This window comes from Emydura macquarii, unplaced genomic scaffold, assembly GCF_026122565.2.
Source record: "Emydura macquarii macquarii isolate MOO-44397 ecotype Brisbane River unplaced genomic scaffold, CSIRO-AGI_Emac_v2 contig_1253, whole genome shotgun sequence".
NCBI classification, from domain to species: Eukaryota; Metazoa; Chordata; order Testudines; family Chelidae; genus Emydura; species Emydura macquarii.
This window is the reverse complement of record NW_027131390.1, coordinates 75,242,560-75,254,908: the sequence shown is the minus strand read 5'-3', so window position 1 is coordinate 75,254,908 and position 12,349 is coordinate 75,242,560.

Below are 12,349 nucleotides of genomic sequence, written 5' to 3'. Positions count from 1 at the left end.
TGAACTAGAGGTGTCAAATACCGAGCCTGCTTAATGCATTTGTGTAACCCATATGGCATAATCAGATTCTGCAGAATGTAAACATTAACTTCTTAAAAAACAGCAAGTGTCTAGCCTTCATGACTGCAACAAAAATGTTCCAAATATGAGCCACAAACACTCCAAAACAGTGACTCTGAGAGATGTGAAATCCTCTCCTCTAATTCATCTCTCAGGAGCATTAACTCTTAGTCCTTATAATTATCCTTCAGAGGTAAGCATTATCTATTTTATTGCTGATCATGGTAGCAGATGAAATGATGAAGGGTTTGAGCATGAAGCCAATGGGGTGGATACTGGGAGTTTCTACAAGGAATGAAATGCAGTTGGAAGAAAAGAAGAGAGACAAAGACTGGGAGGAGTAAAAGAGAGGAGAATGGGGAAGGACAGGAAACAGAGCTGAAATAGTAGTGATCTTAAAAATTGAGCATATTTTTCCCACTGATACTGAAGGTTACTATAAGACACTGAACTGATAATAACTAAGGTTAAAATTTTGTCATGGTTATTTTTAGTGAAAGCCATAGACAAGTTGCAGGAAATAAATAAAAATTCACAAGTGCCCATGACTTGGCTGTGACTTTTACTAAAAATAAAAGGGGGACTGACAGCTCCAGCCCTACCACCATGGGGCTGAAGCGGAAAATGTCACAAAGTCACAGAATCCATGACCTGTGTGACAAAATCTTATCCTTAAAAATAACTAAACTTTTAAATAACTAAACTCATTATTTAATATAAGGGCCATAAATCTCTCCTTGATCTTTCTATAAGCCTCCCCCAGCCATCAGAGGGAGATCTACTGTGGACTGTATATAGTCCTAAATTTATGCCCTGCACCACAGATCATAATTACAAATGAAATTCTGCCTTATTACATGGAATTAGTTTGATACCCTTAATCTATGACAGGTTTAAAAGTACTACTTATTGGTAGTATCTTAGCTTGTGGACCAAATTACCAGTCATCTACTGCACTCTCACAAACAAGTTATGTGGAAACATTCTGAGCAGCGATAGGTAAAATAACAACATTTGCCCTACTGTCTCAGGCCTTTGATCCAGCTAGTCCAATATCCTGCCTAATCAGTGGACAATATCTGGTGCTATATAGGACAGATTGGATGGATAGGGTGACGCATAAAGTGCTTATATAGGGCCCATTCCTTAACCAGGCAGCCTTTTTCTGCTGTAATTGTATAACTGAACAAAGCCAGTTACTTTAGACAATTATCTTTAACCCAGTACCTGCTCTTCCCTTTGCTAAGCCTTCTCAGTCACAATGAAGGGAACCCCAATCCACCTTCATGTTCAAAATTGTTTTCATAGCCCTGTTTTTATATCAGGAGGGGGAAAAAAACGTTACAGAAAGACCCAAACCAGTGGAAAGCAACTGGCATCAACACTTACAATGGACAAAATTACTCTCAAGCAGAGGCGACCTGGGCCTTTCACCTAATCCCAAGAAGTGCTTCTATATATTTTTATAGCGCAGGGGCACCTTCTAGTATACAGAGGTTCCAAACACCTCAACGCAATAACTCTTCACGTGTGCCTCCACACTTCCTTTCATCTTTCACTTTTTCTAATCATCTTCCCTTAGTATGCCTAGCCTCCTCATCTTCTCTACAAACCTTACATGCTTCAATCTCCTCCATTCTTCTCTTGTCCTCCCACCTCTTCTTTCTGTTAACCAATTTTATGTCTAGAACCAATATACTTTTGGGGAAAATGTCACACACTTGTTTTAATAATAGTCTTTATTCCCATTTCTACAACATTGTTTTGGATGCACACAAAATATACTTGTATTGATACTGTGTAGTATTGGACTCCATATGCCAACTTTTTAATTCAGTTTTTAAAGAGTCATCTGTTAGGGACACTAATAGTGTATATTAAAACAGAAGATTTAAGCAATATGAATCTGAGCTCAACAAATATTTAAGAATTCAAAAGACAACTACACCCGCTGTTTTGGTGGATATTTTGTACTTTATTATTTCATATAAAACAGATACAGAAAAAGTGCTTATGTTACATGTAGAAGGAGTTCAGGGTCTTTTGAATGTGACAGTAGCTCAGACGGTCTAAAGATCCAGGATGAGGACTGTAATTGGTAAGTCCACTACTCAGGCACAATGGAATTTCCGACCACCAGGACAAAGCTCCTATGTGCAGGAGACAGATCTTTCCTTGGGGTCTGGTCCCATGCTCTGGAACAAATTCCCACAGGAACTAAGGACCACCATAAACCTCACCACCACTCTATGTGCAAGGCACACTTCAACTTGCCTTCTCTAATAGAAACATATGGCATCTTGCAGATATAAAAAAAAAATACCAAAACAAAAATGCTATACTGCACCCACAGTTCTTTCCTGGGGAAAGGATAAGAATGAACCGCATGTGACAGAGGTTTAATGCACAGCTGGAAGGCACTCAGATACAACAGTAATAAATGCAGTATAAGAACCTATATAGAATAGAATTTTGATCAATAATAATTGGGCTGTATTCTGAAATAGTAGCAGTGTCAATATAGACATAGCAATCCTGCAAGATGCTAATCTATTTTAATGGAAGCCAATGGAAATTGGGGTGCTAAGTATCTTGTAAGTTACGCAATTAGTAAGAGCCATTAGTAAGAGTGAGACCAGGAAAAAAGTCACATGGACTGAAGGAAAGAAAAAAATAAAGGAAAGAAGGAAAGAAAAAAGATATTTTTGTAGGCAATAGACCAATCAAAATACCCAGAAGACTTACATCTCTTCCCAGGGTGGCTAGTGTTACACAAAGAGGATTTAAAAATCCCAGAATATTGTAAATCTCTTCCCCTCTACTGGTTTTAGAGTTGATTAGTAATAGACTATTTGATCATCAAAAGGGCACATTACACATTCCATTACTCTTCTGTGACACAGATGCCCCATGCAATCCTGAACAACTAGATTTGGTGGTAAGCAATAAAGGCAGAGACATGCTTACAGGAGCTTCCTCAGAATGCCAACTGGACAGCGCTGGTATTGAATCGGTCTCTCTGGCAATCTTATGACAGATCTGCAGAGTTGCTATTGTTATCTAAAAAAAAAACAACCCACTCAACCTTTTCTTGACATGCCTTTTTTTGTTTCCCAAATTGGTGTTTTGTGATCATTACACATGTGGTTAAAGAATCCTTCCCTGAGAGAAATTTCCATTTCCCATTATAAATTCTTCATTAGCTCATTATACATTGTGCAATGGAGTTATTCATGAAGATCAGTTGATATTTGCGTGGGTTTGTGACACTTTCCAGACACTGATTTTTTTTAAAGCCGTTGCAGGCTTGTAATAAATATCCTACTAAATCAGCTGTCTTGTTATGCAGCTGAAATCTGAGAAGAAACTCAGTTTTCTCAGCTGTCATATGTCTATGATACAAATGATGCATTAAGGGACTCATTCTGTGAAAGGTTTCATTTTAAGTTAGGATCCATGGACCAATGCTATGAAATTAGGGCCATATACCACACTAAATCCACTGCAAGTTTCACCAGTTACACTGTTCACACAATATAGCTTTAGTGCAAGTGAAGAGAGAATTATCATTCACTATCAGATCAAAAAGAGGACCTCAAATACATTTCACTCCCATTTTCAATCAGCACCAAAATGTACAGCAGTAATGATTCAGTTTTCTATTCTTCCAAAGAAATAGCCCCCGTCTCAGAATCTCTGACCTGCTTTGCATGAATACTGTGTGTACAGGGACAAGAACTCTTGTCCATTAACAGCAAATAAGCAACACACTTGCACCTTTATGTATTAATCTAGATCAATTTACAGTTCTGCAAATGTTACTGTGACCCTAACAGCATCCTAATGCAAGAGGGCTAGGGGCTCACTGGTTTCTTCTAGTGAGTTTCAACTGGCCTGATGAGTTGAGTGTTCCTCAACCCACTGATATTAGAATCTGTATGTAAAAGGTGTCTCGTAAGATATCAATAGAGCACTAATAACATGCTGATCATTAATATTACTGTGTGATATATGTACACAGGACAAATTCAAAATTTCAAACATTGGAAATCACGTTATTAAAATCTGCCAAGTAAGGATGAAGTTACCCCTCCCTAGACAAAGGAAGGTGGTTCTACCACCTTGAAGGTATTTCCAAGATACATTAAGAGACAATGGGTCTTCAATTTATATAGAAGATAAACAGGATCATAGAGCCAGCAGAGGAAGGAGATTGTAGGAAACAGATCAATTTGCAATTAGCAAACACCAGTGGGGTAAGAAACCAACATGGAACTTATTTCACCACCAGTCTCCATATTGCCTTCCTGACAGCTTGAATGAACTTTACTTTAGGGGGGTAATCTTCAGAAGAATTTATTTCAAAGGCTCCTTGGACTAAAAGAAGGGGGCAAAGAACCCTAGTTTTCTTTCATCTAAAAAGGCAAAGGAACTTAGCACTGTGGATTTTGTGGGAGATTCTGACCAGAAGGGTTAGTCAGCCATCTTGCTGGAAGGTAGTAAGACCGAGAATCTTTCCTTGAACCAAGACTGTAGTTTTGTTTAGTCTTAGTCTGTAAAAAGTGTTTTTCACTTTTATTTGCTTGTAACCATTTCCAACTCTATCCTTTATACTTGAACTCATTTAAAATCCTCTCTCCATTTGTTAATAAACTTGTTTTACTTTTAATCTAAACCAACCCCGTGCTGTGTGTGAATGTGAACTCCAGTTAATGTGTAAAGCTGCTGGGTATTGTATCTTTAAAGGAACAATAAATATTAATATTGCTGTGAATGGTCCAGCAGAGGGCTGGACACTGCACAGCAGATGGTTCTGAGAAATTTTGGGGCTGGCATCTGTTGGAGTCATCTCTCCAGGTGTAGCCAGAGCTAGTGTATGTCAGAGTGGGACTGGGGTGCAACAAGCTGGAATCAGAGTTGTTGAGTGAGAGCTGCTTAACACATAGACACTCAGTGCATGCTTATATGATGGCTGGGAGCATCCAGATAAGCAAAACTACAGCACCACAGCATTTTAAGGCACTCAGGGTTACAGGGTAAGTAGTGACACAACACTTCACTGCTCTGGATTGCATCCCAGGATATGACATTTATTGATTACTATTTTTATTAAAAACATGTTCTGCCATAAAATGTGTCTTCATATAACTTCACTTTATTATGTACAATGATAGACATATGAAATCAGACTAAAACAAGGCAAGTTCGTTCAGAGTATATGACAGAAGCACAGTGACATGGACAGCACTCTTCTCTTCCTCTCTCCCTCCCTCAGTGTCCACATGAGCATAAGACTGGCACAGAGCAGCTCTTATGCTCACCCCCACTACATGATCAGGAGTAGTAGTCGTGAAGCTCAGAGTGGCCTGGGAAAATGGGCAATGCCAGGCCACAACACGCCAGTGTGTTCATGTGAAGTTCTCCTTGTCACAGGTTAGGGAATACACACAGAAGGCAGCAATGGTTGCAGTGATGTACTTTGGGTCTTTGTCATGTTGCTTCAGTAGGCATTTCTATTGCCTCCTCAGTCTCCCAAAAGCACACTCAACTACCAGTCCAACATGACAGAGGGAGTAGGCAAATTACCATTTGTTAATAGCCATAATTTTCCTCAGTCAGGGTAATGAAGGGAGTGCAAGATCCTTGTGAATCACAGTTGGCACAGCAGCACCCCTTATATCCCTGTTGTGTGGTGAGAAAGGTATTCTTGCAGATCTCTTCCTGTACAAGCTTGAACCAATCAACATAATATTCTAGCATCATGAACCTTGCCAGGCACCTCAGCGTTTACATCCATGAAATGCCCTCTGTAGTCCACCACAGCCTGGCTGACCACTGAGTAGTAAGACTTTCAGTTGTAGAATTCTGAGTCAGATTAGGATAACAAGGTATTGGAAAATGAGTTCCCTCAATGACTCCAGTACAGTTTGAGAAGCTTCAGCATTGTTCAAAGCCATCCTTTATTTCAGGATCACTTATAAATCTAACCCTCCCCCGTCTACAACATTTGCTTCATTGCACTCCACTCCTCCAGTACAATATGGTCTTCTACATGCCAAAGAGTTCTGCCAAGAAACACTAGTATGTGTTTGGGGCTAGTTCCCAGATGCCTAGGACAACTAGCTGTCAAATGGGTAGTTTTAGGATGTAAACCTTCGTAAGGCACGTCAACTACAGTTATTTCAGCTAGTCACTGTCAATCCAGGAGTCACAACATTGTCCCAATAGTGGATAGAGCCTGATCTGGCTCAGTGTTCTGATACCAAGTGGCCACTGTGATCCCTTTGGAAGAACATTATGGGTTTTATGTAAGAAATCTTATAATCTGAGGTAGAAAGAGAAAATTCAGCAACACTACTCATAAGCCATGGTAATGGCAGCAGCTGATAGGGCATTCTGAGAGAGATGCCCAGAAAGTCCTAGCATGAACTGCTAAAAATAGGCAGAGAGCTATGTGTAGACATAAAAACGCAGTGTGATAGAAGAAAACATTCTGTTTTCACACAGCAACTGTGTAACTTACCATACAACTGGTTAAGGTGACCAACCCTCTAACTAGTACATACTCCCAGTCCTAGCTGTAGTCTAGGTGAGACCCACTGAAGAATTAGAGCCTATAAATATTTCTAGTCCCCAATCCAACAACGGAGTCTGATTGCATGGTCGTCTGCACCTGTGCAGTACCCCACTTAAATCCAGTAACAAACTTTCATTTAAAAGAAAAAAACCTAGCCTTTGTGGTTGCAAAAATAACCATATATGTGAATCAAATATAAACTGGTGAAGTTCTGTCTACAGACAGCCTGAATGAACAGCTCTGAACAGCCCCAATTAATTTCAGGTTGGATTTTGAAACACAATAGAGAGCCACCAGAGTGTATTGAGCCACTGTTATCAAGCCCAGTTTTAGTCTGCATTCAGTACTGGTCCATTTTCATTTCCAGCAGACTCAACATAAAAAGCACTAAAGCACTTTTTTGGTTGCTGGCTATTGGTGGGACCAAACTGCTGTGCAATCTCAAATTGATGTGAAGTCTGAATAGATATATGAAATCAAGCCACATCTGGCCTGCGGGCCAGGAGTTTGATACCTATATACCAGTGTGTGATTGTGAAGCATTTACCTTTCTCTCTGTTATTACCAGTGTAAAATAGATACTTGGAAATCACTTATACTATCTGAATTATTCAATATGCTAAACACTGAGTACTCCCATATGGTTCCGATTGCAGGGGGAAAAAAAAACCATGTATTTGATGTCCACATGCTCGGTATAATTGTCTCTTTCAACATCAAAGCGTGGCACTGGCACAAGGAAGGAGGAAGGAAATAACTTTGAAAATTGTGTGTAGCTTATTCCAATGCATTTGAAATAAAGAGGAATATTTTATTATTTTTTCAGTCTCGCTCATTTGAAACTAAAATCTGAATTTTCTTTCCAGGCAGCAGTTCAATGGTTTAAGATCAGGAAAGCTGCAATTTTAGCCCAACAACAAGAATTATCTGGACTTACAAAGACTGAAATACTAAGCATTCTTAATTTCTACTGATTTCAGTAAGAGCTGAGGGTGTTCAGCATCTCACAGGATCAGGCCCTAATTTCTAGGACTCTGAGATTTTCAGATAAAATTCAAACCTATAAGAACTAGAATAAGGACTGAGGTACACTGCCAGAGAAGTCTGCACTCCCACTTTTTGTGCTCTATGGACAAATGCGTGACTTTCACAAGCTCTACATTCACTGAGAACATTTGTTTTTAAATATAATATTCAAGATTGTTACAATATATATCACAAGAATAAAACAAAGGGTATTAGTCACTCACCATTATGCCACTCAACCTTGCAGTGCTGGTAGACACAAATATTGAATAGCATTTTGTTAGTCCATTCTTTTTATTTATGTCCTTTCCATTAACTGTCCCTTTCCTTACTCAAATTATCCCCATTCTGTGTCCTGTCCTTTCTCCTCCATGCCTCTTCCTGTTCATAAGTAAAATGCTACTCACATTACTTTAATTTATCTGTAACAAGAGCACAAAAAAAGAAAAACTCCCATTATAGAACAAAATAGTGCCATATTCATGACTGCAATATCTTCAGAGAGGCTATCTTTCTGGGAAAGTGTATAAATTGATACAGTCTATTGTATGTATTAGTCCTTGATTCATTAATAATAATCACATATCATGCCTGCATGTGCTGAATCCTTTTTTTTGTATATCCACTAGTTGAAGAGACCCTAAAAAATTACATTTTTGATTAACAGAGGAACAATATATTAACTATCTTGTTATCAAATATATGTGCTTGTTTTCCTTTGGAGAAAGTCTCCATATATCATCATAAATTTCAGGGACCCCATTTGACATGCAAACTGTGTCACTGTCTTTGGTACGACTAGCCATCTCCTTTTTTCTCTTCTCTGCATGCTACTATTATCTGCAGTGGCTGAAGAAAGCAAGACAAAATAGATTTAAAGTACAATTTTCAAAAGCACTTAAGTGACTTAGTAGCCTAAATCCAGAGCAGGAAAGTCAACACTGAGGCTTTGAAATGATTTTTCTTATCCACATTAATTTGTACTTCAAATAATTTTAAAAGATAGTCTTATAAAGAATTATACCCTAATATTTACTTATGCATACTGAAAAGGCTAAACAAATACTGCAGCAGTGAAATGGAATGTGCAGGTATTTTAAAAAGGCAGCTCTTTTGTAATTATATTTCACCTTCAAATTCATCCAGATATGACTACCTGAAGCTCCCTAGCTGCTGGTTTTAGCATGTACTCAATCATGCCTAGCAAATATTTCTCTTGTAATGAAGTCACAAAGTAATGACCCACATAGCCCTCAGGAAGGCCCAACAGAGTATGGCTACCAACCCATTATGATTAAAGAAAAGCAATCTCTGTGAACAGTTAAAACTTCTTGCTTTGCATAATAAGGAAACAAGCACTTGGCTGCAAAAAAAGAAAAGCACTGTATATATCCTTCCAGCAGAACAAAAGGTGATAGTGAAGCAGTCAACAAATGAGCTCCTTAGTACAGCTTTTGCATAGACATCATAGTTACCAACATGTCAAAATGTTTGTGAGCAAAAACTGATCTAAGAAGTTATGGGTACCAAATTAACTGGGAATCCTGTACATATCCCAGTGAATTTTAGACTATTGTCTTCTTAGTAGGGAAAGAAGAAAAAGGCAAGAGGTAGGAGGACCCTAAAATTAACCAGAATTATCACCTCGATCAGTCCCATGCCCATGGCTTATTTGTGGAGTTTTCTTTTGAGAAAAATATTGTTCATCATCTGCCCTCCCCCCAACTGACCTTTTATCTTCCTCTGCATGATTGCAGGCTCACTGGCAGTCCTCCAGTGTGGGCTGCTTCTCATCTTCATCAAGAACAGGCTGGAGGGGGCAGATGGGAAGTGGCTAAAACCAGAGGCAGTCCGTAGGGGGCACAGCACTCTAGCTACATACCTACCTACTTCTTTCTTTCCATTGGGTGTTCACAAGCAAACACATACCCTAATCCCTGCTCACAACCGGCGGGTGGATGAGGTGTGTCCAGGGAGTAAGTGGGTGTTGAGTGAGAGGGCTGACGAGCGGGGAGCTAGGGCAGCAGGAAAGCTAGGTGGACAATGGTTAAGGGAAGATGGAGCTGTGGCAATGTCGGGGTGAAAGAGGGGGGTAAATAGGGGCTGGACAAGCTGGGGAGTAGCTACAGGAAGCTGGGTGCGTGACACCTGGAGGGAAGGTGGAGAACACAGCCCCACCATTGGCTCCCCTTATCCACCCTTGCTGCCTCCACGGCGGCTGCAGCTGGTGCGACTTGCTTGCTCCTCCGACTTGTTGCCTTGCTCAGATCCAGCAGGGGGAGCAGCGAGACAGAGGCGGCTTGGCAGCCTACTCAGCAGCTACCATGGTGCCCTCTGATGGCCACGACCTGCAATCGCAGAGTATTCCTGCAGGTCAACTATGCGGGACATGCTGCCTGGCCCGTGGGAATGCACCCATCTGTGTGACTATCCGCGAGCTATTTAACAGATCTGGGGTGAATGTGTAGGGACTTCCTGCGGAGAAGCTGAGGGTAAACTATATGCAGCTGTCTGGCATGTCAGTTCCCGCTGAAATCAATAGGAGTTGAGGGCATTCAGTACTTTGCAGGACTGGGCTTATTGAGAAGAATCTGGCACAGAATAATTGTATGTTATTGTTTGCTGTCTATTTACTAATTCTTTACACAGGCTCATTTGTGATTTCCTATTTGAAATTAACAAACAGTATGAAAAGTGATGCCTGAGCTATGTAACGTTTTTACAATGATTTATAATTTCATCATACATCCGAAAATGTCAGAAATATGCTTTAAAAAACAATACTTTTGGAAAATAACTCTGTATCAGAGATTTACCCTCCCCCCATTTAAAAGTAGTTAGAAATGGGTTGCAGAAAGAGCTTGAAAATGATACTCTTGTTTTTTTAAGACCCCCAACATAAATTATTTTTTTAATCTCATGATTTTAAGACACTCTCGTGATTTTGAGTGGGTCTGACTTACAATTTTATTACGCTTGTGGTTGGCAATACAGAATATCCTTATAATTTATTATTTGTATTAGCATAGCACCTCAGAGCCCTCATCATAGACACACTGTGCTAGGCACTTATGTGAATTCATTTCCTTTTTTTTGTACGTGAGTGTCTGATCATACAGTATAGAATATTTACTGTGTAACAAAATTTATGGGCATACATTTGGAATGACCTGCATCTCTAATGAGAAGACTTTGTGATGATGTGCACTCCTTGCAAGTTTATTCATGAGTTAAATCATCCCAAACATATGCCAATAAAAGCCTTTTACCACACTAAACCTGACCACAGCATTCCTCACTTCATTTACAACTGTTCCTCAAACCTTTGAAAGTTCAGTGCTCCTTCAGAAAATTAAAATTGTATCCTCCTTCAACTTTGCCATGTGTTGTCAAAGGCCTACCCATATTTTAGAATTTGAATAAAATGAAATTGTAATTTAAAATAAGTTCTTAAATTATAATTCAATGAATGATGTATATTTAATATTGGAGGTTAGGGAATGTTTGAAATAGATGTTATTTCATTATTTAAAACTGAAACAAAATATTATTTCTTAACTTTAGAATGGTATTGCTTAATTGGTATATAGTTGCTATTGCTAAGTGGCAACTTTAATTTCCTCTAAGAAAACATCTCACATCCATGAGTTCCACTGGGGCCCTCAGGTTTGACCTCCCTTCAGCAGGGCTCAGATATCCCAGTGGGCTTCTTGGGCCTATCTCCTCAACTGGGGGAAAAAAAAGTAAGTAGATGTATCTCCCACGTCCACCAATGTGAGAATTTGGTGGCACCAAAATGAGCACAGGTTGTATAGATCTTCATCCTTTACTATATGCTTTAAGCAGTGAAATAATTAACAAAACTGACATTTAAACTGACATCATCTGAGTTAGCATCCATTGAAATGATGGGGCAGTTCATACCTCAGAACTATTGTTTCAGGCTCCCCTGAAAGACATCTGGAAGGAAGAAAGAACATTCTGTTTCCACATTCCCACCCCAGGCTTTCCTTGCTGCTGTGCGAGCCAAGGGGCAAGAAGGATTCTCTGATGTTCTACCGCTCCCCTTATTTCTCAATTCTCCGCTTTAATGAAAAGCTCTAGTGCATACTACTGCTTTTGCTCAGAGCTTTCCTAAAGACAGGCAGCAGCAGAGTGAAAATGATTTAACTCTTGTCAGTTTCACTGTTCCCTTAGTGCACCCATCAGTAAAAACTGAAAAGACTATGGTTAGTTTTTTTCTGGGGCAGCATGGGAAAGCAATGAGCAGATGCAGAAACACAGAAGACTGTCTGCAGAATTAGGAAGATAACTTTGTAAGATGTATATTTTGTTCATGTTTGGAAGCTTATTTTCACAGCCATAAAAGCTAGAAACTTAATTGGTTTTGGTTTTTTTAAATTAAAGCTTTGGTTTTTCAGAAATTAATGGCACTTACACAGGAGAACTGCCTGCTCATCCCCAGTGAATGAGTAAGTGGATTTTTCAAGTCCTGCTCTCAGGGTGATTAAAGAAAGCCATCTGTACAGGCCTCACAGGGACAAAAAAAATAGTATTAATAATTTTTTCAAAACTAAATATTCCTAAATTAGATTTTATATCCTGGAAATCAAAAAGTTGCAGGTTTTAAGGTCTGTTCCCTCTTGGTGCACCAGGCCTAGATATTAATGCTTTAAATGCTAGAAA